At 37.6% G+C, this 25,865-nt stretch overlaps 1 long non-coding RNA gene across 2 annotated transcripts in view; it reads right to left on the minus strand.

Annotated features, from left to right (window-relative positions):
- Positions 1-293: 293 nt before the first annotated feature.
- LOC138764891 (uncharacterized) overlaps positions 294-25,865 on the minus strand; it is a 52,357-nt gene continuing 26,785 nt past the window's right edge. For both annotated transcript variants that reach the window (XR_011358343.1, XR_011358344.1), the window contains exon 3: positions 294-2,541. This is a non-coding gene — a long non-coding RNA (uncharacterized lncRNA). The remainder of the gene's footprint in view (positions 2,542-25,865) is intronic.

Here is a 25,865-nt window from a genome sequence, read left to right on the forward strand (position 1 = left end):
AGCATTACTGCTGGTGCGGCTCTGCAGAGAATCGCCGCAGGGTTGAACTGCCCAGTCTGACTGCCGTCAACTCTATACAGGTTTTAAACAGCCTGTTAAAGGAACCAATGGTGGTATTATTTAAAATCCTGCCATCGCGGGGTCTAGACGCAAGATGGCGCACACCTATGATCGGCAGCTGTCACGACAGGTTCCATACTCCAGGTAAGCAGAGGACTGCATAGGGCACCAGAAAGTGGGAAGAACACCCCACTTGAGAAGCAGAGGAGATGACCCATGGCACGGTGACCATGGCGCCGGACCAGTGAGGGGGCTCTCTCTGCAGCTGAGGACACAGGTGGCGGGGCTGTTGCTGACTCAAGGTGAGGAACCCATGGAGGCTGCGGACTGGTGGAAGCTGTGGTCAAAGGATTCACAGAAGGCTGCGAATTGCTCATGGCTGGTTGAAGGGGTACCAGGTATTGGAACTGGGATGTGAGAGGGTGCTGAGAGCGCTGAAAATTTCCTAGTCATGTTGGAGGTTTGGATCTGGAGCTCGGGTTGCTGGTGGTTCAGACTGAAGTTTATGGGGCTATGGAGGATGCATGGGGACAATTCACAGACACTCAGTTTCGGGGGGGTGGGAAAAGCCTCTTTTGCTTCTCTTTCTCTGACGAAGAGGTGCCCGGGGTTGTGGTGTTATTTCAATAATTTCAAGATAGTATATAACTCTAACTATTGAATTATCAAGAGCTACTCTGTGGATCTACAGCGGAATGTTATATTGAGTTTCTAAATAGCAGGAGTTACTGCATTATTTTGAAGCTAATTCTTGATCTGCTCCACTGGTTTACATTTTCCATGCCCCGTCAGCTTTCCATAAAGATGGGAAGTGTTTCATGAGTTAAAATAGTTGTACTTTTACACGTTAATCACACATTCTAACGTGTACCTTCATTGTAAAGACTTTAATGTTATTTTTATTTTGATATTTTGTAGGTCTGATTTGACGTTTCATTTAAAAGTGTATGGTAATTATGACTCGGTGAATTGGTAACATTTTACTTTATATTGGATACATGCCTTAGGATATTTGAATTATATGCTTCTTTAATGTGCCTTCTAACTCTCAGATAAAATATTGTTTACAACTTCTGCCTGGGACTGGCTTTGGACGTGTTCAATTAGTTTCATCGACTTCGTCAGTAGATGTTCCAATAGTACACCAAACGGTATTAACGTCGTATTTGTTTAGGTAAGAACCGATGCATAACTTTGTGGCCTAACAAATGTATTATTTAGCTACCCTGCTACGTCGGCACAGCCACGGTATTTCTGAGCTCTATACTGTTTTCAGTAACTGCATGAGGTTCTGTTTGTTTAATGTATCGGGAATGCAAGAATAGATTGAAATCCTTGTGAGGTACGAAGCTTTATTTTGATTGCAGGTCCCATGGTCTTCGTCGTAGATGAACTAGTTTGTGTCATTTGAAGTCTGTTTAATTTTAATCATTAGTTCGAGGGACTTTACTTCAAGGTTTCCTTTGGGATTACGTCAATCTCTCTTTCCCTCTGAGGGCTGATATTTTATTTGATCACACCTCGTTGTCAAATTAATTATTTAAATTGCGCCTGACGATAAAGATTTCATGGCTCCTCGCGTCATTGAGCACATTTCACAACTCGAGAGATGGAAGATTTCACTAGTTCCTTCAGTTCTTCCCTGAGCTTTTTCTGGGTAATGGTGTAAAGGGCCGTGTTTGTACAGCAGCTCAACAGCTGCAGCATGAAACCTAGGTCTTGCAGAAAAATAGGTGGACCGGTAAGCACAACGCGTACATAATACAACTGGACCCATAGGAAATACCCTGTGAACAGCGACCATAACAGGATGAAATTCGCCGAGATAGCATACAGCAAAGTGACGGATTTCCTGCGGCTCTCCATCTCTGGGTCTCGAAAACTCTCCCGACTGCTGGCACCTCGAAGTCTTCTGCGCACCCTGCTAGTCACCAGAATATGTCTTACAGTTAACCCATTGAGCAGCAAAATGAGGACAAATGGGATTGCCGGTGTGAAGATATGATGAACGAATGTGGCTGTTGCCCAGTTCTCTGATGTCAGAACACCTTCTCTTGTCAAACAAAACCAAGGGGAATTATCAACGAAATATTCACCTGTGAACATAAAATACCAGAAAATGTTCTTCGAAAAACTTAGCACGCTCACCGTTCCAAGTACAAACGTCGCCGTTTTCTCGGTGCAATAATTCCTTTTCATCTTCTGGTAACAAATGGCTACAAACCGATCAAAGGTGAATGCGACGGTGTACCAGACAGACCAATCTGTCACTGTATAAACAAGGACGGCGTGAATATTACACAAAGGGATGGACTTGAGGAAAGGGAAGTTGTACCTGAAGGCAGTTGGTATCTGCCTCATTATCAGATAGAAGAATAACGACTAGTAAATCCGCCGCTGCCATTGCAACGAGGTAAAGCGTGACACTCTTAGAGAGACCGCAGTTCCCTCAGGACAGGATCTTAATAGTCACTGATATCACTGTAAAAGAAGGAAAATAAATTATATTTCTGACGGTGAATAGAGTTCAGAAATAAACAGTAAACGACTGGTTACTTTACGAATACCCAAAATCTAAAGGAAGTTCGAGCCATTTTTATGGAGTGTAACTGTGGGGAGAGTTGGTAACCAGAAACGAGCATTCTGCATAAAAGCATTTTCTAGCCATGCACAATGTCAAATGTCGTAGCCAGTGTATCCGGTTCCATCTCAACCGCGTTAGATACGCATCTTTCTAATAGCCAGGACTATGCACTGTGGAGTACTTCCAAAACAAATCCATGCGATTGATACCAACTCGATTGCCATAACTGCGGGAACTACAAGGATGTTTCCGTGTCCATTTTACTGTTATTTTAGAACACGTTCCATTAACCTTCATCCAAATGCTGAGCTTTATTCCATATAATTAACCAGTGCAGAGAGAAAGACATTTAAAATCTGGCGATGAATTTTGGGAGGAATCTGGGAAATTTATTGTTGGGAACAGACTGAGCTCTGTGGCATTTTTTGGGGTGTTGTTGACAAGTAAACTCACTAAAGATGTTCTCTGCTAGGTTGAAATTCATTTCTGTTCTTCTTTCGACATGGAGCATTAAGCTTTAGTAGCTCCAATCCACTTCTTCGCTATCTAACTAACCTCAAAATTCATCTTGTTTGGTTTGAGGGATTTTTTCTGTGAATATGAGCCATCGGCCACACAGCGCCTCCTCGTGAATCCTTATGCATGTCCATATGTAACATCAGAGTATTTGAAATTTGGTGAGGTCTTCATTGAGAAAATATGTCAGAATATATTCCAGATTGATGGCTTCAAACCACCATGCCCGGCAGATTTGTGTATGTGTGTAACTGACTCAATCGTTAGTCATTAGAATAACTAAATAATGCGAAGACGAAAACTTAATTTACTCCAACTTTCAGAGCTTCAGTTAAATATGGAAAAGCAATGTTACTGATGTATGATTGGATCTTGCTAGATGGCTAACAAAGAGAACCAATAATTATGTATACATTCAGAGCTTTGGGTCGTTTATTCTAATAAAGTATTTTTCATACTGTTTTAATTGGTTCGTTTCAATTATGTATTATTTTCCTAATCCAGCCCATGTGATCTGCCGAACCCCTCTTTGAGATTGCATGGAAAATTTACTTCCTTGTCCTTTGATACTTGTCTCCCAATAATGTCACTCCTCATTTGTTGGATAAGGGTGCCCACACTACGGGTGCTCAGGCGGTCAAAAATGCCTTTACCCGGTCCACGTCATAGGTAAGCCATGCTTACAATTGCAGCTCGTTAAAAAATTGTATTAAGGTATTAGAGCTTTGGTAGGATGAACGGAACGTTCGGGAGGCTGAGGAGGTGCTAAACATAAATTACAAGGAAGGAGTCACACCCAGGAGACAGAAGGGAAAGGGTAAGGGAACAGTCAGTGGACGTAACCCTCAATAAAACGTATACCGTTTTACATACGATTGAAGATGACCACATACCAGATACAAACACCGAAGGTAAGGCTTCTGGAACAGAGTGTGATCCTGTGGATAAGAAAGAGAGGGAGTCGAGGCCATATGCAGTGGTAAAGAGTTCATTCATGAGGGGAACGATGAGAAGTTCTGTGGATGAGATGACGAAACCGGATGATATTTTTCTCTTAGTGCCAGAGTCCGGGAGATCTTCTAAAGAGTTAGGGTGAAAGCCAGAATTCGTGGTAAATGTAGGGTCCAACGGCTTGGATAGTCACTCGTAAGTGACTTCAAACAGTGACCTGTGCAGTTGAAGGCTAGGACCTCCAGGATTATGATCCCAGTATTGTTACCTGTGCAACTTACCGATAAGGTAAGAAATAGAAGGATAATGCAGCATAATATGTGTTTTTTTTTGTTTTTTTTTTAATTTTTTATTTTTCACACCATAAATCACATTAGCCATGATATACACTTTTTCTTTTTCACACATATACAGTGACTTTTTCTCCCCCCCTCCTCCCTCCTCCCAGGCCACCCCCCCCCCCCCCTCTCATCCATTTTATCTAGGTTGACAATGTTGTCATTCAACAAAAATACACCAGAAATTCTACTGAGTCCATTCTTTTCTTTCCTTCTCCTTCCATCAACTTAGGTAATGTTTGTCCCCGGTAGGTTTTCGCTATTGTATTTAATGTAAGGCTCCCATACTTGTTCGAATATTTCAATATTATTTCTTAAACTATATGTTATTTTTTCTAATGGAATACATTTATTCATTTCTATATACCATTGTTGTATTTTCAAATTATTTTCCAATTTCCAAGTTGACATAATACATTTTTTTGCTACGGCTAGGGCTATCTTAACAAATCTTTTTTGTGCATCCTCCAAATCAATTCCAAATTCTTTGTTTTTTATGTTACTTAGGAGAAAGATCTCTGGATTCTTTGGTATATTGTTTTCTGTTATTTTATTTAATATCTGATTGAGATCATCCCAAAATTTTTCTACTCTCTCACATGTCCAGATTGCATGAATTGTTGTTCCATTTCTTTTCTACATCGAAAACATCTATCAGATACTGTTGGGTCCCATTTATTTAACTTTTGCGGTGTAATGTATAGTCTGTGTAACCAATTATATTGTATCATACGTAGCCTCGTATTTATTGTATTTCTCATCGTTCCAGAACATAATTTCTCCCATGTTTCCTTTTTTATCTTTATATTTAAATCTTGTTCCCATTTTTGTTTAGTTTTACCATTTGTTTACTCATTCTCCTTTTCTTGCAGTTTAATATACATATTTGTTATAAATCTTTTGATTAACATTGTATCTGTAATCACATATTCAAGGTTACTTCCCTCTGGTAAACTCAAATTGCTTCCTAATTTATCCTTCAAGTAGGATCTCAGTTGGTAATATGCCAGCGCTGTATCTCCAGTTATATTGTACTTATCTCTCATTTGTTCAAAGGATAAGAATCTACTTCCTGAAAAACAATTTTCTATTCTTTTAATCCCTTTTTTTCCCATTCTCTAAAGGAAAGGTTATCTATTGTAAAAGGGAGTAGCTTATTTTGCCTCAATATTAGTTTTGGTAATTGATAATTTGTTTTATTTCTTTCTACATGAATCTTCTTCCAAATATTGAGGAGATGATGTAATACTGGAGAAGTTCTATGTTGTACCAATTTTTTGTCCCATTTATATAATATGTGTTCAGGTATCTTTTCCCCTATTTTATCTAATTCTAATCTCGTCCAGTCTGGTTTTTCCCTTGTTTGATAAAAATCTGATAGGTATCTTAATTGTGCGGCTCTATAATAATTTTTGAAGTTTGGCAATTGTAAGCATCCTTGTTCATACCATTCTGTTAATTTATCTAGTGCTATCCTCGGTTTCCCCCCTCTCCATAAAAATTTCCTTATTATTTCCTTTAACTCTTTGAAGAATTTCTCTGTCAGTTGTATTGGCAATGCCTGAAATAAGTATAATATCCTTGGAAAAATGTTCATTTTAATACAGTTTATCCTTCCTATCAGTGTTAGTGGTAGATCTTTCCAATGCTCTAAATCGTCCTGTAATTTTTTCATTAGTGGATTGTAATTGAGTTTATATAATTGGCCTAGATTTTTGTTTATTTGTACACCTAGGTATATTATTGCCTGCATTTGCCATCTGAATGGAGATTCCTTCTTAAATTTTGAGAAATCTGCATTATTCATAGGCATTGCTTCACTTTTATTTACATTTATCTTGTAACCCGACACTTCTCCATATTCCTTCAATTTCTTATATAATTCTTTTATTGATAGTTCTGGTTCTGTTAAGTACACTATAACATCATCCGCAAATAGACTGATTTTATATTCCCTGTCTTTTATTTTTATTCCTTTTATATTATTATCTATTCTTATCAATGCTGCTAGTCGTTCTATAGCTAGCGCAAACAATAACGGTGATAGTGGGCATCCCTGCCGCGTTGACCTGCTTAAGTTAAATTGCTTTGATACATGTCCATTTACTGTCACTTTCGCTAACGGTCCCTTATATAATGCTTTAATCCAATTAATATACTTCTCTGGTAAACTGAATTTTTGCAATATATTGAACAAATAATTCCATTCTACTCTGTCGAAGGCCTTCTCTGCGTCTAAAGCAACTGCTACTGTAGGTGCTTTATTTCCTTCTACTGCATGAATTAAGTTAATAAATTTATAAATATTGTCTGTTGTGCGTCTTTTTTTGATAAATCCAGTTTGGTCTAAATTTACCATTTTCGGTATCTGTTCTGCTAATCTGTTTGCTAATAGTTTAGCTATTATCTTATAATCTGTGTTTAGCAAAGATATTGGTCTATATGACGCTGGTGAGAGTGGATCTTTCCCTTGTTTTAGTATTACTGTAATTATTGCTGTTTTACATGAATCTGGTAAGTTTTGTGTCTCATCAATCTGGTTGATTACATCCAGGAGGGGCGGTATTAATAAGTCTTTAAATGTTTTGTAGAATTCTATTGGAAATCCATCCTCTCCTGGTGTCTTATTATTTGGTATTTTTTTTTTATTATCTCTTGTATTTCTACTGTTCCAAATGGTTCTGTTAATTTATTTTGTTCCTCTATTTGTAGTTTTGGTAGTTCAATTTTAGTCAAAAATTCATCCATTTTCCCTTCTTTCACTTCGTTTTCAGTTCGGTATAATTGTTCATAGAATTCTCTAAAGTTTTCCTTAATTTCTTTTGGATTATATGTAATTTGTTTGTCTTTTTTCCTTGTTGCCAATACCATTTTCTTAGTTTGCTCTGTCTTAATCTGCCATGCTAGGATTTTGTGCGTTTTTTCACCTAGTTCATAATATTTCTGTTTTGTCTTCATTATATTCTTCTCTACCTTATATGTTTGTAATGTTTCATATTTTATTTTTTTATCCGCCAATTCTCTTCTTTTAGTTGTATCTTCCTTCATTGCTAATTTTTTTTCTATGTTTACTATTTCCCTTTCCAACTGCTCTGTTTCCTGATTATAGTCCTTCTTCATCTTGGTTACATAACTTATTATTTGCCCTCTAATGAATGCTTTCATTGCGTCCCATAGTATAAACTTATCTTCCACTGATTCCGTATTTACATCAAAATACATTTTTAATTGTTTTTCAATAAATTCTCTAAAATCCGGTCTTTTAAATAGCATGGGGTTTAATCTCCATCTATACATTCTTGGAGGGATGTCCTCTAGCTTTACTGTCAGTATTAAGGGTGAATGGTCCGATAGCATTCTCGCTTTATATTCTGTTTTTCTTACTCTATCCTGCATACTAGCTGATAACAAAAATAGGTCTATTCTTGAGTATGTTTTATGTCTAGTCGAGTAGTATGAGTATTCCTTTTCTTTTCGGTTTTGTTTCCTCCATATATCCAAAAGTTTAATTTCTTGCATTGATTTAATTATAAATTTGGTTACTTTGTTCTTCCTGTTAATTTTTTTATCCGTTTTATCCATATTTGGATCCAAATTCAGATTGAAATCCCCTCCTATTAGTATGTTCCCTTGTGTATTAGCTACCTTCAAAAAGATATCTTGCATAAACTTTTGATCTTCTTCTTTAGGTGAATATATATTAAGTAGATTCCAAAACTCCGAATATATCTGACATTTTATCATAACATATCTCCCTGCTGGATCTATTATTTCCTCTTCTATTTTAAATGGCACATTTTTGCTAATTAATATAGCCACTCCTCTTGCTTTTCAATTATACGATGCTGCTATTACATGTCCTACCCAATCTCTCTTTAATTTCTTGTGCTCCAATTCAGTTAAGTGTGTTTCTTGGACAAATGCTATATCAATTTTTTCCTTTTTCAGTAAATTTAGTAGTTTCTTCCTTTTAATTTGGTTATGTATTCCATTAATATTTGAAGTCATATAGTTCAGCGTAGCCATTTTATATTTTGTTTATCTTTTCTTTCCGTTTTTCCATCATTACCTTTCCTCCTTTTACATTTCTGTTTTCTTATTTTCAACTCTATATAAGACAACATTCCTACAACATCAAACATTTTCCTTATTCTCCTATTTCTATCTTCTTTATCCCCAATCTCCCCTTCCCCTCCTGAGTTGTCCTTTATCCCTTGTCGGACAACCACATCTCCCCTCTCCATTTCGATTTGCGAATCCACTCGCAAGCGTCAACTGATTTTGCAGTGACCGCTATTTCCCCCCACCCAGCCCCCCGCAGAAAAGATTTCACTTTTCATATGTCACAAAGGTCACTCTTTTAATTCCCTCCTTATTCTCTCTATTTCATTACCTTCCCTTATTAATTCTTGTCTATACTATCTATATTTTCCTCTAATTACAGCTACATTCACGTATGCACCTTGTCTCTATTCACTCTTATACCTCTTTACCCGCATACTTATCAATCGTGATCATTTTTACTCTCATTACCCGTCTTCATCCCTCAGTCTATTTTTGTCTTTACCCACATACATATCCATCGTGATCATTTTTACTCTCATTACCCGTCTTCATCCCTCAGTCTATTTTTGTAATTGTTCTGCAAATTTTCGTGCTTCTTCTGGATCCGAGAATAGTCTGTTTTGTTGTCCTGGAATAAATATTTTCAATACCGCTGGATGCTTTAGTATAAATTTATACCCTTTCTTCCGTAAAATCGCCTTTGCTGTATTGAACTCTTCTCTTCTTTAGGAGTTCATAACTTATATCTGGATAAATGAAGATTTTCTGCCCTTTATACTCCAGTGGTTTGTTGCCCTCTCTTACTTTTTCCATTGTCTTCTCCAGTACCTTTTCTCTTGTAGTATATCTTAGGAATTTTACTACAATAGATCTTGGTTTTTGTTGTGGTTGTGGTTTAGAGGCCAATGCTCTATGTGCCCTTTCTATTTCCATTTCTTGCTGTAGTTCTGGACATCCTAGGGTCTTAGGGATCCACTCTTTTATAAACTCCCTCATATTCTTGCCTTCTTCATCTTCCTTAAGGCCCACTATCTTTATGTTATTTCTTCTGTTATTTTCCATTATATCTATTTTTTGGGCTAGTAGTTCTTGTGTCTCTTAGGTTTTTTATTAGTTTCCTCCAATTTCTTTTTTAAGTCTTCTACCTCCATTTCTGCTGCTACTGCCCGCTCTTCCATCTTGTCCATTTTCTTTCCCATTTCTGTTAAGGTCATATCTATTTTATTCACTTTCTCTTCTGTGTTGTTTATTCTTCTTCTTAAATCATTGAATTCCTGTGTTTGCCATTCTTTAAATGACTCCATGTATCCTCTAACAAGAGAAAGTATATCCTTTATCTTGCCTTTCCCTTCTTCTTCTATTTCACTGTACTCTTCCTCTTCTTCTTCCTCTGGGTTGGCCATCTGTTGTTTCTTTGTTGTCCTTTTCTTCTCTTCTTTCTTGTTTCCATTGTCTTCTGTGGTCTCTTCTTGCTGCAGGTGTTCTGCAGCTGTCGTTGCCGGCTGTGGAGATCGACTCCCCAGCTGGTCCCCCCTCCCGTCGGTGTGTTTTTTTTCATGTGCGGTTGCGCACTTTTACTCGGATCTGCGAGTCATTTTTGTAGTCCTATTTCTACCGACCTGAGGGAGCGGGTTTCTCTCTCCACCGTGGGCCTCTTCGAACAGGTAAGGCCTTCTCTCTCTTCCTCCGTTGTCCTCTCTTCCTCTCTTCTTACCGTTGATTTTGATTTTTCTTTTTTTGTCGCCATCTTCTTTCCACCTTTGTACTCACTTTTCTTTAACTTTTATTTCTGTGCCTTTGTATTTTCTCTTGTTTTTCCCGACTTTTCTGGAGAGGGCTGGAGTTCACTGTCCGTCCACTACTCCATCACGTGACTCCCCCTTATATTCTTATCTTGAAGCACGATAAAGAGTGCTGCTCCACAGCTGGAACAATCTATAGTTACAGTATCAAGCTTTAGTTTAGTGAAACCATCCTTAATTGCTTCAATAATTTGCCTCCAGGAGTCAAATGAATCCTGTGACAACTAAACTGAAATAATAGCCATTGTTCGTTTTTGAATGGGTTCCCTTTGCTTTCCATCATTTCCTGAAGATATTTGCAGACATTTATTGCATACTAAATTATTTCATGATCACGCTGACCATTTACATCTACCAAACTCCCCCGATCTTCCTTTGAAAGCCTTCCACTTGTCAGATGCCCTGATAACTAGTTTAGAACTTTCAACTTTGGGCCAATCCTGTCTTTTCCAGTAATTTCAACACTGAAGGGGTTACCGTAACTGGTCACGAAGTGATCTCCGATGGACATTTCAGGTAGTTTCCCTGCTACGTTTCCCAACATGTCGTCCAGTATCAGGCCCTCTCGGGTAGGGACGAATATATTTTTATTGTTGAAGACAATTTAATTGCCGACGTGAAATTATTGGGACAAATGGAAATGCAGGTTGCCAAGCAATTCATTCTGTCTTGAATGTTGTTTGTGGCGCAACAATAAAAGTTCTACTTTTGGAAGGATGGATTACTGAATGGATGTATCAACGTACCAGGAACACAAAGCACTGCGAGTCTGTGATCGTAAATTAGAAACAATATTGCTGTTAGCTGTAATTTGGCAAGTTAATACACAGGGATTCAAGAAAGCAGAATCAACAAAAGTTGGAAAGAATAAAATGAGAATCGTTTCGGATCAATATCGTGCGCAGAAAAGCTTACCAGGAAGAGCAGTCATAGCCAAGATGGGATAGTAGATAACTTGAATTGCCCGGACGAGAAAATATATTCGCCAATGCAATGGGCGTTCATCCCATTTCAAAAACACTTCGAACGCCCCGAAAATATTCTTCCTCGTGGTTGGATCATTCTGATCCACGGTTCCTATATCCATATTAGTGAACATTTGTGCACTTCTGTTTTCAGATGTAAATCCTTCCCGAGACTGGAAAAGCGGGGGACGATACCCTCACTTTCAACTAACTGCAACTGCAATATAAATACCACATTAAAAAAGGAAGCGAATCACTTGTGACATATTCAGATCCACTGAGGCTGTCGTTAATTATGCGCGCCAATACAAACATGTTGGTTCAACTCCTTTCCGCTCAACGTTTGTATCACAAAAAGTAGAACAGTTATCAGTTGCATGTGTGTAAGAAATGGTCATCTTTTCGGTGATCCATGATTTCGTCGTTGATGTGGGAGAACCAGTGGACATGGGGAGGGAAATGAGGCTATCAATGTTGCAGATCGTCTTTTCAAAACCTTAATAAGGTGCAAGACAGTAGACAAATAGCAATGTTTTCGCATCCCAATGTCAAACTGCAGAAGGACTGTTGAATAATTTGCAATATTTAATCAATGATATACAATAATAACGATTATAAATTAGTTATTTCTGGAACGTTATAAATGTTTGTCATACACGACGGTCAATTTTGACTCTGTACAAATTTAGTTTCTGACATGTTCAATTCAACATGTTGCTATGAGAATAAACCATCAAGGTACCCGCTTGAGAGTAAACCATCAAGGTATCTGATCTGCAACATGATGCTATACTGGGAACATTTGTGGCTGGCAGTATGCCAGTGGAAGGCATTGTGATGTGACCGCTGGAGATCTTGCAGCTATCCGTGATCTGAGTTAAATTCATGCTGTGCACGAATACAGCCGGTCATATCGTTAAAAGGGGGAACATTTATTATTTCTACATTCTAGTATCTGCAGAACGTGTTTTCGTATAATGAAGATATGTGTTTCTGTCCCAGTATTTCGAAATATACATTTTTGCTAGAATTCCGGACTTTCTTGTATTTGAAACATTGCCACACTTTCAACGTGACAACTCAGCAATTATCGACAGAAGTAATATAGTTGGCAAGCCCAATGGCAGGCAAGACACTTGAGGAATTTAATGGGTAGAAGTATGAATTTTTCTATTATGACAAAATGGACAGGAGGATACGAGAAAAACACCATGACATACTGGTAAATTAAATCGCAGGTCGTTGTATGAAGCGGGCAATGCAAAGTAAGAAGGGAGTTAACAAACCTTGTGGACGTTTGGCATACATGGATAGGTTATGAACTAAACGACAAGCCGCTACTAAACTATGGCAACAGATTTAAAACTCCATGATTTCAGAAATAGCTAGAGGATATTCATAATGTGAAGATGTTAAACGAAACGGTGTTGAACATGAGAAAAATAAATTAATGAAAGGTCTGTGATTGTTCTTCTTATAAGAAATAATTTAAGAGGCTTTTCGGTCCGGTTTTGCCATAGATTTAAGTTATCGGGAAAAGTAAATAAACTACAGGCATTATGTCAACCTTCCATTGGAGCTCTATAGAGAGCGTCCTGGCAGTCTGCAGCACGGTGAGGTACGGTTGCTGCAGAGAAATGGATCAGAAGACAGTTCACAGGACCATAAGAGCAGCAGAGAGGATCAATGGGGTCTACATCCTACCCCCTACCCAACCCCCCATCCCCACCCCTACTGCAATCGATGTGATTATTGTCTGAAGTGGACACGTAAAATCATTGAGGATCCCTTTTCCCCTGCAAGCAGCATCTTTCAGCTGCTCCCACTTGAAGGATGTACAGGAGTATTAGAGCTAGCAGCTCATGGGTGAGGAATAGCTTCCCCCCACAGCCAGTGAGAAGGCTGAAGCACAAATGGAAATGCTCAGACTAACCATCCGAATGTCTCAAATGCATAAAATAATATCTATTTGTGTATTGGTACAGTTGAATTACTTGTCATGCATATGTATTGTTTCTATGCAAGTATGTTATGTCTGGTTGAGTTTCTGCATGTTTTGCACCAAGGACCAGTGAACGCTCTTTCGGCAGGTTGTGCTTGTACAATCAGATGACAATAAACTTGATTTGAAAATATCGGAAGGACGGAGCAAATTCTGCACTTTTAAAGGCAATTAAAGAGACTTTATTGAGGGGAGATCCTATCTGAAAAATCAGAATTGACTTCAATTGGCTGCTGAGAATGACACACTTGGGAGAATGTTCCAATATATCAGAATCCATAAGATATGAGACAACCAAGCAAGCTAGATCTAAAATTCACAGTGATTATAATGCAAAGACAATGGTCTAGGGTTTTTGTTCCTCGAGTAGTTTTCTCTTACACAATGCCATAGCCGGGTTAGCAGGATGTACAAAGCAATAACAGAGTGAATTCAATCGGAATTGAGAGATGATGCGTTTTGACAATAACGCTGAATATACATAGTTGAACTCTGACAAACAGAGAGAAACCAAAGCATTTTTATTCCTAAGGAAATGAGCACAAGTCGATTTGGTGTTCGGAAAGTAGATTAGATATTTGCGCTCACTAGCCAAGTAAAGTATATCAGTGCAAGGAGGTTGTTGTACAATTGAGTAAGATAACAGTCAGGCTATAATTGATCTATAGTGTACAGTTCTGGTCACCATGCAGCGAGACTGGAAACCGCATGGAAAAGATTCACTGAGATGTTACCAATGTATATGAGAAGTAAATGGGAAGATACGACAGGGGTTTCAACATTCTTTTTTTTAAATAACTTTTTATTTTTCACACCATAAATCACATTAACCATGATACACATTTTTTCCTTTTCACACATCTACAATGTCATTTTCTCGCCCCCCCCTCCTCCCCTCCCGCTCTCCCCACCTCCCCCCTCCCGTCCATTTAAGGTATAAATCTAGGATACATTAAACCAGTCAGACAATGTTGTCATTCAATAAAAATACACCAGAAATTCCACTGAGTCCATTCTTTTCATTTCCTTTTCCTTCCGTTAACTTAGGTAGTGATTGTCCCCGGTAGGTTTTCGCTGTTGTGTTTCATGTAACGCTCCCATATTTGTTTGAATATTTCAATATTATTTCTTAAACTATATGTTATTTTTTCTAATGGAATACATTTAATCATTTCTATATACCATTGTTGTATTTTCAAATTATCTTCCAATTTCCAAGTTGACATAATACATTTTTTTGCTATGGCTAAAGCTATCTTAACAAATCTTTTTTGTGCATCCTCCAAATCAATTCCAAATTCTTTGTTTTTTATGTTACTTAGGAGAAAGATCTCTGGATTCTTTGGTATATTGTTTTCTGTTATTTTATTTAATATCTGATTGAGATCTTCCCAAAATTTTTCTACTTTCTCACATTTCCAGATTGCATGAATTGTTGTTTCCATTTCTTTTTTACATCAAAAACATCTATCAGATACTGTTGGGTCCCATTTATTTAACTTTTGAGGTGTGATGTATAGCCTGTGTATCCAGTTATATTGTATCATAACGTAACCTCGTATTTATTGTATTTCTCATCGTTCCAGAGCATAACTTCTCCCATGTTTCCTTTTTTATCTTTATATTTAAATCCTGTTCCCATTTTTGTTTAGTTTTACCATTTGTTTCCTCATTCTCCTTTTCTTGCAGTTTAATATACATATTTGTTATAAATCTTTTGATTAACATTGTATCTGTAATCACATATTCAAAGTTACTTCCCTCTGGCAAACTCAAACTGCTTCCTAATTTATCCTTCAAGTAGGATCTCAATTGGTAATATGCCAGCGCTGTATCTTGAGTTATATTGTATTTATCTTTCATTTGTTCAAAGGATAATAATCTATTTCCTGAAAAACAATTTTCTATTCTTTTGATCCCTTTTTTCTCCCATTCTCTAAAGGAAAGGTTATCTATTGTAAAAGTGAGTAACTTATTTTGCGTCAATATTAGTTTTGGTCATTGATAATTTGTTTTATTTCTTTCTACATGAACCTTCTTCCAAATATTGAGTAGATGATGTAATACTGGAGAACTTCTATGTTGTACCAATTTTTCATCCCATTTATATAATATGTGTTCAGGTATCTTTTCCCCTATTTTATCTAATTCTAATCTAGTCCAATCTGGCTTTTCCCTTGTTTGATAAAAATCTGATAGGTATCTTAATTGTGCGGCTCTATAATAATTTTTAAAGTTTGGCAGTTGTAAGCCTCCTTGTTTATACCATTCTGTTAATTTATCTAGTGCTAACCTCGGTTTCCCCCCTTTCCATAAAAATTTCCTTATTATTTTCTTTAACTCCTTGAAGAATTTCTCAGTCAAGTGTATTGGCAATGCCTGAAATAGGTATAATATCCTTGGAAAAATGTTCATTTTAATACAGTTTATCCTTCCCATTAGTGTTAGTGGTAAATCTTTCCAATGCTCTAAATCGTCCTGTAATTTTTTCATTAGTAGATAATAATTGAGTTTATATAGTTGGCCGAGGTTTTTATTTATTTGTATACCAAGTATCTTATTGCTTGCATTTGCCATCTGAATGGTGATTCCTTCTTAAATTTTGAGAAATCCGGATTATTCATAGGCATTGCTTCACTTTTATTTACGTAAATTTTGTAACCCGACACTTCTCCATATTCCTTCAATTTCTTATATAATTCTTTTATTGATAGTTCTGGTTCTGTTAAGTATACTATAACATCATCCGCAAATAAACTGATTTTATATTCCTTGTCTTTTATTTTTATCCCTTTTGTATTATGTTCTGTTCTTATCAATTATGCTAGTGGTTCTATAGCTAACGCGAATAATAAAGGTGATAGTGTTGACCTGCTTAAGTTAAATTGCTTTGATATATATCCATTTACTGTCACTTTCGCCATTGGTTCCTTATATAATGCTTTAATCCAATTAATATACTTCTCTGGTAAACTGAATTTTTGCAATACTTTGAATAAATAATTCCATTCTACTCTGTCAAAGGCCTTCTTTGTGTCTAAAGCAACTGCTACTGTTGGCGCTTTACTCCCTTCTACTGCATGAATTAAGTTAATAAATTTACAAATATTATCTGTTGTGCGTCTTTTTTTAATAAATCCAGTTTTGTCTAGATTTACCATTTTCGGTACATACTCTTCTAATCTGTTTGCTAATAGTTTAGCTATTATCTTATAATCGGTGTTAAGTAAAGATATTAGTCTATATGACGCTGGTGCGAGTGGATCTTTCCCTTGCTTTAGTATTACTGTAATTATTGCTGTTTTACATGAATCTGGTAAGCTTTGTGTTTTGTCAATCTGGTTGATTACTTCCAGGAGGGGAGGAATTAATAAATCTTTAAATGTTTTATAGAATTCTATTGGGAATCCATCCTCTCCTGTTGTTTTATTATTTGGTAATTTTTTTATTATCTCTTGTATTTCTACTATTCCAAATGATTCTGTTAATTTATTTTGTTCCTCTATTTGTAGTTTTGGTAGTTCAATTTTAGTTAGAAATTCATCTATTTTGCCTTCTTTCCCTTCGTTTTCAGTTTGATATAATTGTTCATAGAATTCTCTAAAGTTTTCCTTGATCTCCTTTGGATTATATGTGATTTGTTTGTCTTTTTTCCTTGATGCCAATACCATTTTCTTAGCTTGTTCTGTCTTAAGCTGCCATGCTAGAATTTTGTGCATTTTTCCCCTAGTTCATAATATTTCTGTTTTGTCTTCATTATATTCTTCTCCACCTTATATGTTTGTAGTGTTTCATATTTTATTTTTTTATCTGCCAATTCTCTTCTTTTAGTTGTATCTTCCTTCATTGCTAAATCTTTTTCTATATTTACTATTTCCCTTTCCAACTGCTCTGTTTCCTGATTATAGTCCTTCTTCATCTTGGTTACATAACTTATTATTTGCCCTCTAATGAATGCTTTCACTGATCTTTCACTGATTCCGTGTTTATTTCAAAATACATTTTAATTTGTCTTTCAATGAATTCTCTAAAATCCTGCCTTTTGAATAACATGGAGTTTAATCTCCATCTATACATTCTTGGAGGGATGTCCTCTAACTTTATTGTCAATATTAAGGGTGAATGGTCCGATAATATTCTAGCTTTATATTCTGTTTTTCTTACTCTATCTTGCATACGAGCTGATAACAAAAATAGGTCTATTCTTGAGTATGTTTTATGTCTAGCCGAGTAATATGAATATTCCTTTTCCTTTGGGTGTTGTTTCCTCCATATATCCAAAAGTTGCATTTCTTCCATTGATTTAATTATAAATTTGGTTACTTTGTTCTTTCTGTTAATTTTTTTCCCAGTTTTGTCCATGTTTGAATCCAAATTCAGGTTGAAATCCCCTCCTATTAATATGTTCCCTTGCGTATCTGCTATCTTCAAAAAAATATCTTGCATAAACTTTTGAGTTTCTTCGTTAGGTGAATATACATTGAGTAGATTCCAAAACTCCGAATATATCTGACATTTTATCATTACATATCTCCCTGCTGGATCTATTATTTCCTTTTCTATTTTAATTGGCACATTTTTACTAATTAATACAGCTGCTCCTCTTGCTTTTGAATTATATGATGCTGCTGTTACATGTCCTACCCAATCTCTCTTTAATTTCTTGTGTCCAATTCAGTTAAATGTGTTTCTTGCACAAATGCTATATCAATTTTTTTCTTTTTTCAGTAAATTTAGCAGTTTCTTCCTTTTAATTTGGTTATGTATTCCGTTAATATTTAAAGTCATATAGTTCAGCGTAGCCATTTTATACTTTGTTTATCTTCCCTTTCCGTTTCTCCATCATTACCTTTCCTTCTTATCCATTTCTGCTTTCTTGTTTTGAACACTTTATAAGACAACATTTCTAAAACATCAAACATTTTCCCTATTCTCCTATTTAAAACTTCTTTAACCCCATTCTCCCCTCCCCCGCCTGAGTTGTCCTTTATCCCTTGTCAGACAACCACATCTCCCCTCTCCATTTGGATTTGCGAATTCTCTCGCAAACGTCAGCTGATTTTGCAGTGACCATAACTCCTCCCCACCCAGCCCCCCCCAGAAAAGATTTCAATTTTCATATGTAACAAAGGTCACTCTTTTAATTCCTTCCTTATTCCCTCTATTCCATTTCCCTCCCTTATTAATTCTTGTCTATACTCTATATATTTTCCTCTAAATACAGATACATTCATGTATGCACACTATATATATACACACATATACCCCTTTACACACATACATATAGATCGTGGTCATTTTTACTCTTATTACATGTCTTCATCTCTCTGCTTGTTTTGTAGTTGTTCTGCAAATTTCCTTGCTTCCTCTGGATCTGAGTAAAGTCTGTTTTGCTGCCCTGGAATAATTATTTTAAGTACCGCTGGGTACCTTAACATAAATTTATATCCTTTTTTCCATAAGATTGTTTTCGCTGTATTGAACTCCTTCCTCTTCTTCAGGAGTTCAAAACTTATGTCTGGATAGAAAAAAAATTTTTGACCTTTATATTCCAGTGGCTTTTTGTCCTCTCTTACTTTCTTCATTGCTTTCTCCAATATATTTTCTCTTGTTGTATATCTTAAGAATTTTACTAAAATGGATCTTGGTTTTTGCTGCGGTTGTGGTTTCGGGGCTAAAGTTCTATGTGCCCTCTCTATTTCCATTTCTTCCTGTAATTCTGGTTTTCCCAGGACCCTGGGGATCCAATCTTTTATAAATTCTCTCATATTCTTGCCTTCTTCATCTTCCTTAAGGCCCACTATCTTTATATTATTTCTTCTTTTATAGTTTTCTATTATATCTATCTTCTGAGCTAACAGCTCCTGTGCCTCTTTAGCTTTTTTATTAGATTCTTCTAATTTCTCTTTTAAGTCTTTTACTTCCATATCTACAAATGTTTCTCTTTTTTCCATATTTTCCACTCTTTTTGCCAATTCTGATATGGCCACTTCCATTTTATTCATTCTTTCTTCTGCATTCTTAATTCTTCTTTTTATCTCATCAAATTCTTGTAATTGCCATTCTTTCACTGATTCCATATATTGTTTAAAAAAAGTTACATCCATTGTCTTGCTTTTCTCTTCTTCTTCCACTTCTTTCTGTTCTTCATCTTCTTCTTCCTCTGGGTTGACCATCTGTTGTTTCCTTGTTTTCTTTTTACCCTCTTTCTTGTTGTCGTTATTGTCTGTGTTCTGCACCTGCTGCTGTGCTGCAGGTGTCTCTCTCAGCTGTGGAGATCGACTCCGCAGCTGCTCCCCCCTCCCGTCAGTGTGTTTTTTTTCATGCGCATGCGCGGTTGCGCACTTATACTCGGCTCTGCGAGCCATTTTTTTAGTCCCAGTCTGGGACCTCCACTGACCTGTGGGAGCGGGCCTCTTCGGACAGGTAAGGCCTTCACCTTCTTCTTCCGATGTCTTTCCTTCTTCTTCTCTTCCCGTTGTTTTTGGTTTTTCTTTCTTCGCTGCCATTTTCTTCACACTTTTACTTTCACTTTGTTTTGGTTTTTAAGTTTGTGCCTTTGCTTTTTCTCTATCTTTTTTTAACTTTTCTGGAGAGGGCTGGAGTTTCCCTACCGGCCACTACTCCATCACGTGACTCCTCCCTGGTTCCAAATGCTTGAGGGAAACAGTAGGATATCAAACCGACTTTACGGGCCAGAGCCCTTCATTAAGGTAAGAAGGACGCTGAGACACCCGCTGAGTTCCTCCAGTAATTCTGTCTTTTTCATCTACTGTTTTTGTTATGCTTCATTTTTTTCCTTTATAAATCTCACTGCAGTAGGTCTGATTCCACTTAAAATATTTTGCCTGCATCCACGCTGGTTTTCTGGGCACTTACTATATTGCACTCAATAGGCAAGTGAAATTATTGTTAAACTTATTTCATTTTTTATCTGTTATAGAAACTAAGTCTGCACATTTGTTAACATTTCCCACCGCCCACCCTTAACCAGCTTCTTTTGTTTTTCTAATTCTTACTGATATCTTTACATTTAGCTTTCTCAGTTCTTAAACATTTCTCACCTTCCAACAATTGGACTTGCTTCAAAATTATTGGCCCTTAAAGTAGACATGGGCAAGATGCAAGAGGAATGCATTGTAGGGACGGAAGGATTAGTGAAATTAAAACAATGGCTCGTGTCAGGATGAGAGAGAGAGAGAGAGAGAGAGAAAGAGAGGGAGGGAGAAAGAGAGGGAGGGAGAGAGAGAGAGTGTGTGTGTGTGTGTGTGTTTATGAGTGACAGAGTTCGTGTGTAAGGTATTGAGGATAGTGTTGGTGAGCTATATATAATTTCTGAATGTGTGTGTGTGTGTGTTTATGTGTGAGAGAGTGATCAAGAGCTACTCTGTGGCTCTACAGCGGAACGTTATATTGAGTTTCTAAATCGCAGGAGTTACTGAGTTATTTTTATGCTAATTCTTGATCTGCTCCGCTGGTTTACATTTTCCATGCCCCGTCGGTAATGCATAAAGATTGGAATTGTTTTATGAATTTAAATAGTTGTAGTTTTACACGTTAATCGCTCATTCTAACGTCTAACTTCATTATGAAGATTTTAATGTTATTTTTATTTTAAGATATTTTGTAGGTCTGATTTGACGTTCCACTTAAAAGTGTATCGTAATTATGACTCGTTGAATTGGTAACCTTCTGCTTTATATTGGGTACATGCCTTAGGATATTTGAACTAATGTGACTTCTAACTCTCAGATAAAATATTGTTTACAACTTCTTCCTGGGACTGGCTTTGGACGTGTTCAATTAGATTCCTCGACTTCGTCAGTGCATGTTCCAATGGTACACCAAACGGTATTAACGTCGTATTTGTTTAAGTAAGAACCGATGCATAACTTTGTGGCCTAACAAATGTATTATGAGCTCCACCAATTTAGCTACCTTTTTACGTCGGCACAGCCACGGTATTTCTGAGCTCTATACTATTTTCAGTAACTGCATGAGGTTCGGTTTGTTTAATGTATCGGGAATGCAAGAACAGATTGAATTCCTTGTGAGGTACGAAGCATTATTTCAATTGCAGGTCCCATGGTCATCGTCGTAGATGAACTAGTTTGTGTCATTTGAAGTCTGTTTAATTTTGGTCATTATTTCGAGGGACTTTACTCCGAGGTTTCCTTTAGGATTACGTCAATCTCTCTTTCCCTCTGAGGGGTGATATTTTATTTGATCACACCTCGTTGTCAAATTAATTATTTAAATTGCGCCTGACGATAAAATAAAAACAAACAAGATTTCGTGGCTCCTCGCGTCATTGAGCACATTTCACAACTCGAGCAATGGAAGATTTCACAAGTTCCTTCAGTTCTTCCCTGAGCTTTTTCTGGGTAATGGTGTAAAGGGCCGTGTTTGTACAGCAGCTCAACAGCTGCAGCATGAAACCTAGGTCTTGCACAAAAATAGGTGGACCGGTAAACACAACGAGCACATAATACAACTGGACCCATATGAAATACCCTGTGAACAGCGACCATAACAGGATGAAATTCGCCGAGATAGCATACAGCAAAGTGACGGATTTCCTGCGGCTCTCCATCTCTGGGTCTCGAAAACTCTCCCGACTGCTGGCACCTCGAAGTCTTCTGCGCACCCTGCTATTCACCAGAATATGTCTTACAGTTAACACATTGAGCAGCAAAATGAGGACAAAGGGGATTGCCGGTGTGAAGATATGATGAACGAATGTGGCTGTTGCCCAGTTCTCTGATGTCCGAGCACCTTCTCTTGTCAAACAAAACCAAGGGGTATTATCAATGAAATATTCACCTGTGAACATAAAATACCAGAAAATGTTCTTCGAAAAACTTAGCACGCTCACCGTTCCAAGTACAAACGTCGCCGTTTTCTCGGTGCAATAATTCCTTTTCATCTTCTGGTAACAAATGGCTACAAACCGATCGAAGGTGAATGCGACGGTGTACCAGACAGACCAATCTGTCACTGTATAAAGAAGGACGGCGTGAATATTACACAAAGGGATGGACTTGAGGAAACGGAATTTGAAAGTGTAGGCAATTGGTATCTGCCTCATTATCAGATCGAAGATAACGATCAGTAGATCCGCCGCCGCCATTGCAAGGAGGTAAAGCGTGACATTTTTGGACAGACAGCAGTTCCCTCGGGACAGGATCTTAATAGTCACTGATATTACTGTTTAAAAAAAAGGAAAATAAATTATATTTCTGACGCTGAATAAAGTTCAGAAATAAACAGTAAACGACTGGTTACTTTACAAATCCCCCGAAAACTAAAGGAATGTCGAGCCATGTTTATGGAGTGTAACTGTGGGGAGAGTTGATGACCAGAAACGAGCATCCTGCGTAAAAGCAATTCCTTGCCATGCATCTCTGCCGGGTTACATACGCATCTTACTCATAGCCAGGACTATGCACTGTGGGGTACTTCCAAAATAAATCCATGTGATTGATACCAGCTCGATTACCATAACTGCCGGCACTACAAGGGTGTTTCCGTGTCCATTTTACTGTAATTTTAGAACACGTTCCATTAACCTTCATCCAAATTCTGAGCTTTATTCCATATAATTAACCGGTGCAGAGAGAAAGACATTTAAAATCTGGTGATGTATGTTGGGAGGAATCTGGCAAATTTATTGTTGGGAACAGATTGAGCACGGTGGCATTTTTTGGGGGGTTGTTGACAAGTCAACTCAATAAAGATCTTCTCCGGTAGGTTGAAATTCATTTCTGTTCGTGTTTTGACATGGTTAGTAGCTCCAATCCACTTCTTCGCGATCTGATTAACCTCTTTGACATTGCATCGAAAATTTACTTCCTTGTCCTTTGATAATTGTCTCCCAATAATGTCGCTACTCATGTGTTGGATCAGGGCGCCCACACTACGGGTGCTCAGCCGGTCAAACATGCATTTATCTTGACCACGTCATAGGTAAGACATGCTTCCAATTGCAGCTCGTTAAAAATTGTATTAAGATATTAGAGGTAGGGTAGGATGAACTACGGAATGTTCGGGAGGCTGATGAGGTGCTAAATATAAATTACAGGGAAGGAGTCACACCCAGGAGACAGAAGGGAAAGGGTAAGGGAACAGAGAGTGGAAGTAACCCTCAATAAAACGTATACCGTTTTAGATACGCTTGAAGATGACCACATACCAAGTACAAACACCGAAAGTAAGGCCTCTGGAACAGAGTGTGACCCTGTCGATAAGAAAGAGAGGGAGTCGAGGCCATATGCAGTGACAAAGAGTTCACTCATGAGGGGAACAATGATGAGATGAGATGATGTGGATGAGATCACGAAACCGGATGATATTTTCCTCTTAGTACCAGAGTCCCGGAGATCTTCTAAAGAGTTAGGGTGAAAGCCAGAATTCGTGGAACATGTAGGGTCCAACGACGTGGATAGGAAGAGTGATGAGCTCCTACTAAGTGAGTTCAAAGAGTTACCTGTGCAGTTGAAGGCCAGGACCTCCAGGATTATGATCCCAGTATTGTTACCTGTGCAACATACCGATTAGGTAAGAAATAGGAGGATAATGCAGCATAATATATGGTTAATGAGATGGTGCAGGAGGGAGGATTTTGAATTATTGAGCTCTCTTTCAAGAAATGAGTGGTCTGTACCTGAAAGCCATTTTGCATCGAATCTGGAGTGGGACAAAGATCCTTGTTGGAATACATCCTAGTGGTACCAAATCCTGGGCATTCAAACAACATTTGGTTGGGAACCAAAGCACCAGGGCAGATAGTGGAGTAGAAGACGATATAAACCATAGAAGTGAGTGGTGGAGCAAGGAACCAGCAACCAGCTGAAGCAGTGAATGTGTCGCTTTTGCAGAGATATGTTGATGAGAAGGATATGGTCAGTTGGACCAGGCAAAATAATAGTTCGGCACAGACTAGAAGAACTGAAGCGCCCATTTCTATGCTGATATTTTCTGTTTCCATGATATATGGAGACAATTACACCGGGATAATTTAGGTAAGTACAAAAATCATAGATTCAGCGTTTAACATGTAAATTAAACTAAATTGCGTTGAACCGTTTTCGTGGAACATTGCAATGAATGCAAGTGTCTCTTGTTACGAGCCTAAAAGGACCCCAAAACCCAGCGGTAATATACAATCACCAAGACAAATAGTTACCTAACCAAATATTGTTTTTAATTATCTTTAAACATGAAAACAGAATCAAACTTTCACTTAACTCTATTAACTTAACTAAACCCAATTTAACTCCCTTCTAATTCCATGCGCATGTGTATGTGATGTGTGTGTAAATGTAAATGTCATTCTTCCAAGTTCTCTGGTTTCAGGCCATTCTTATACTGTGCACAGAATTTAACATGTATCAAGTTCCGTAGGCTTTGGTGCTTGAAAAGTAAATGTTTACCACCCAGAAGGTTCTTGTAGGGTTTGCAGAGAGTGATTTGCTGTTCCAGGATTTCCACAACTGAGGTGCCTCCATTAGGCACATTAGTGCCTTGCTGATGAAACTTGCCCCATCAGGGATGTCCATCTTTCTTTCAGGCTATTACAGAGTGCATTTCTGTTTCAATTATTCAAAGAGAAATATCAGACAGATAGTACTTCCAGCCATCCACCACTCTAGAGCTTCTGTTTCAGATCCAACAAGCTTCTTGACTTACAATATACAGCTCTCTTTCTCTCTCTCTCTCTCTGTTTCTCTCTCTCTCTCTCTGTATCATCCTGACCTTCTCCAGCAAAAAAATAAGAGTTATTTTTCTTGATCAAGCTTTTGTCTTTCTGTGCACTCGGTCAAAATCCTTGCAAAGAGCTTTTTCACAATCAAAGCGGCTCTTTTCAATAACGTCATTTCAATTAGTACTAACCTCAAATGTCCACAGCATTGTCCATAGTTTCAGCAAATTCTTCAATATGAATTCCTCAATATTTCAAATAAGATCATATTCTATCACACCCTTTGCAGTGAACAAATTTGTTCCAGATGTGCAAGACCTTTCTTGGGTGACCATTTCGTTCAATGAAGTGGCTCTGTACCGTTCCATTGAATGGGATAAGATACCAATGCAAAAGATGCTGCATTACAAAAGCCTAATGCATGGTCACGGCACGCAAGCATACACGCTTGTACACGCAGTGCTGACTGCGACACATCGCATGCTTCAACGTCTTAAATGTCAAAGGACTTTAATCATCAACTTAGCATCTCCACCCACTGTTGTTCTATGATTTGGTTTTTTTTTTGCTGCAGTGCATTCGGCCTGTTTTTTCAGATTTCCCGCACTAATTGTTATTATTCCACTTTGTTTTGCATATAATTGTGAGAATAATAATGAACACCACGTGAAAATTGCATGGTGCGCCACGAAAGGGGAAAATAAGCTGTATATTCTTAACTTGAAGCGCGATAAAGAGTGCCGCTCCACCGCTGGAACAATCCAGTTATAGTATCATGCTTTAGTTTAGTGAGACTATCCTGAATTGCTTCAATAGTTTGACTCCCGCAGCCAAATGAATCGCTGTGAAAACTAAACTGAAATAACCGCTATCGTTCGCTT

The sequence above is a fragment of the Narcine bancroftii genome, chromosome 5 (genome assembly GCF_036971445.1).
Source record: "Narcine bancroftii isolate sNarBan1 chromosome 5, sNarBan1.hap1, whole genome shotgun sequence".
Lineage (NCBI taxonomy): Eukaryota > Metazoa > Chordata > Chondrichthyes > Torpediniformes > Narcinidae > Narcine > Narcine bancroftii.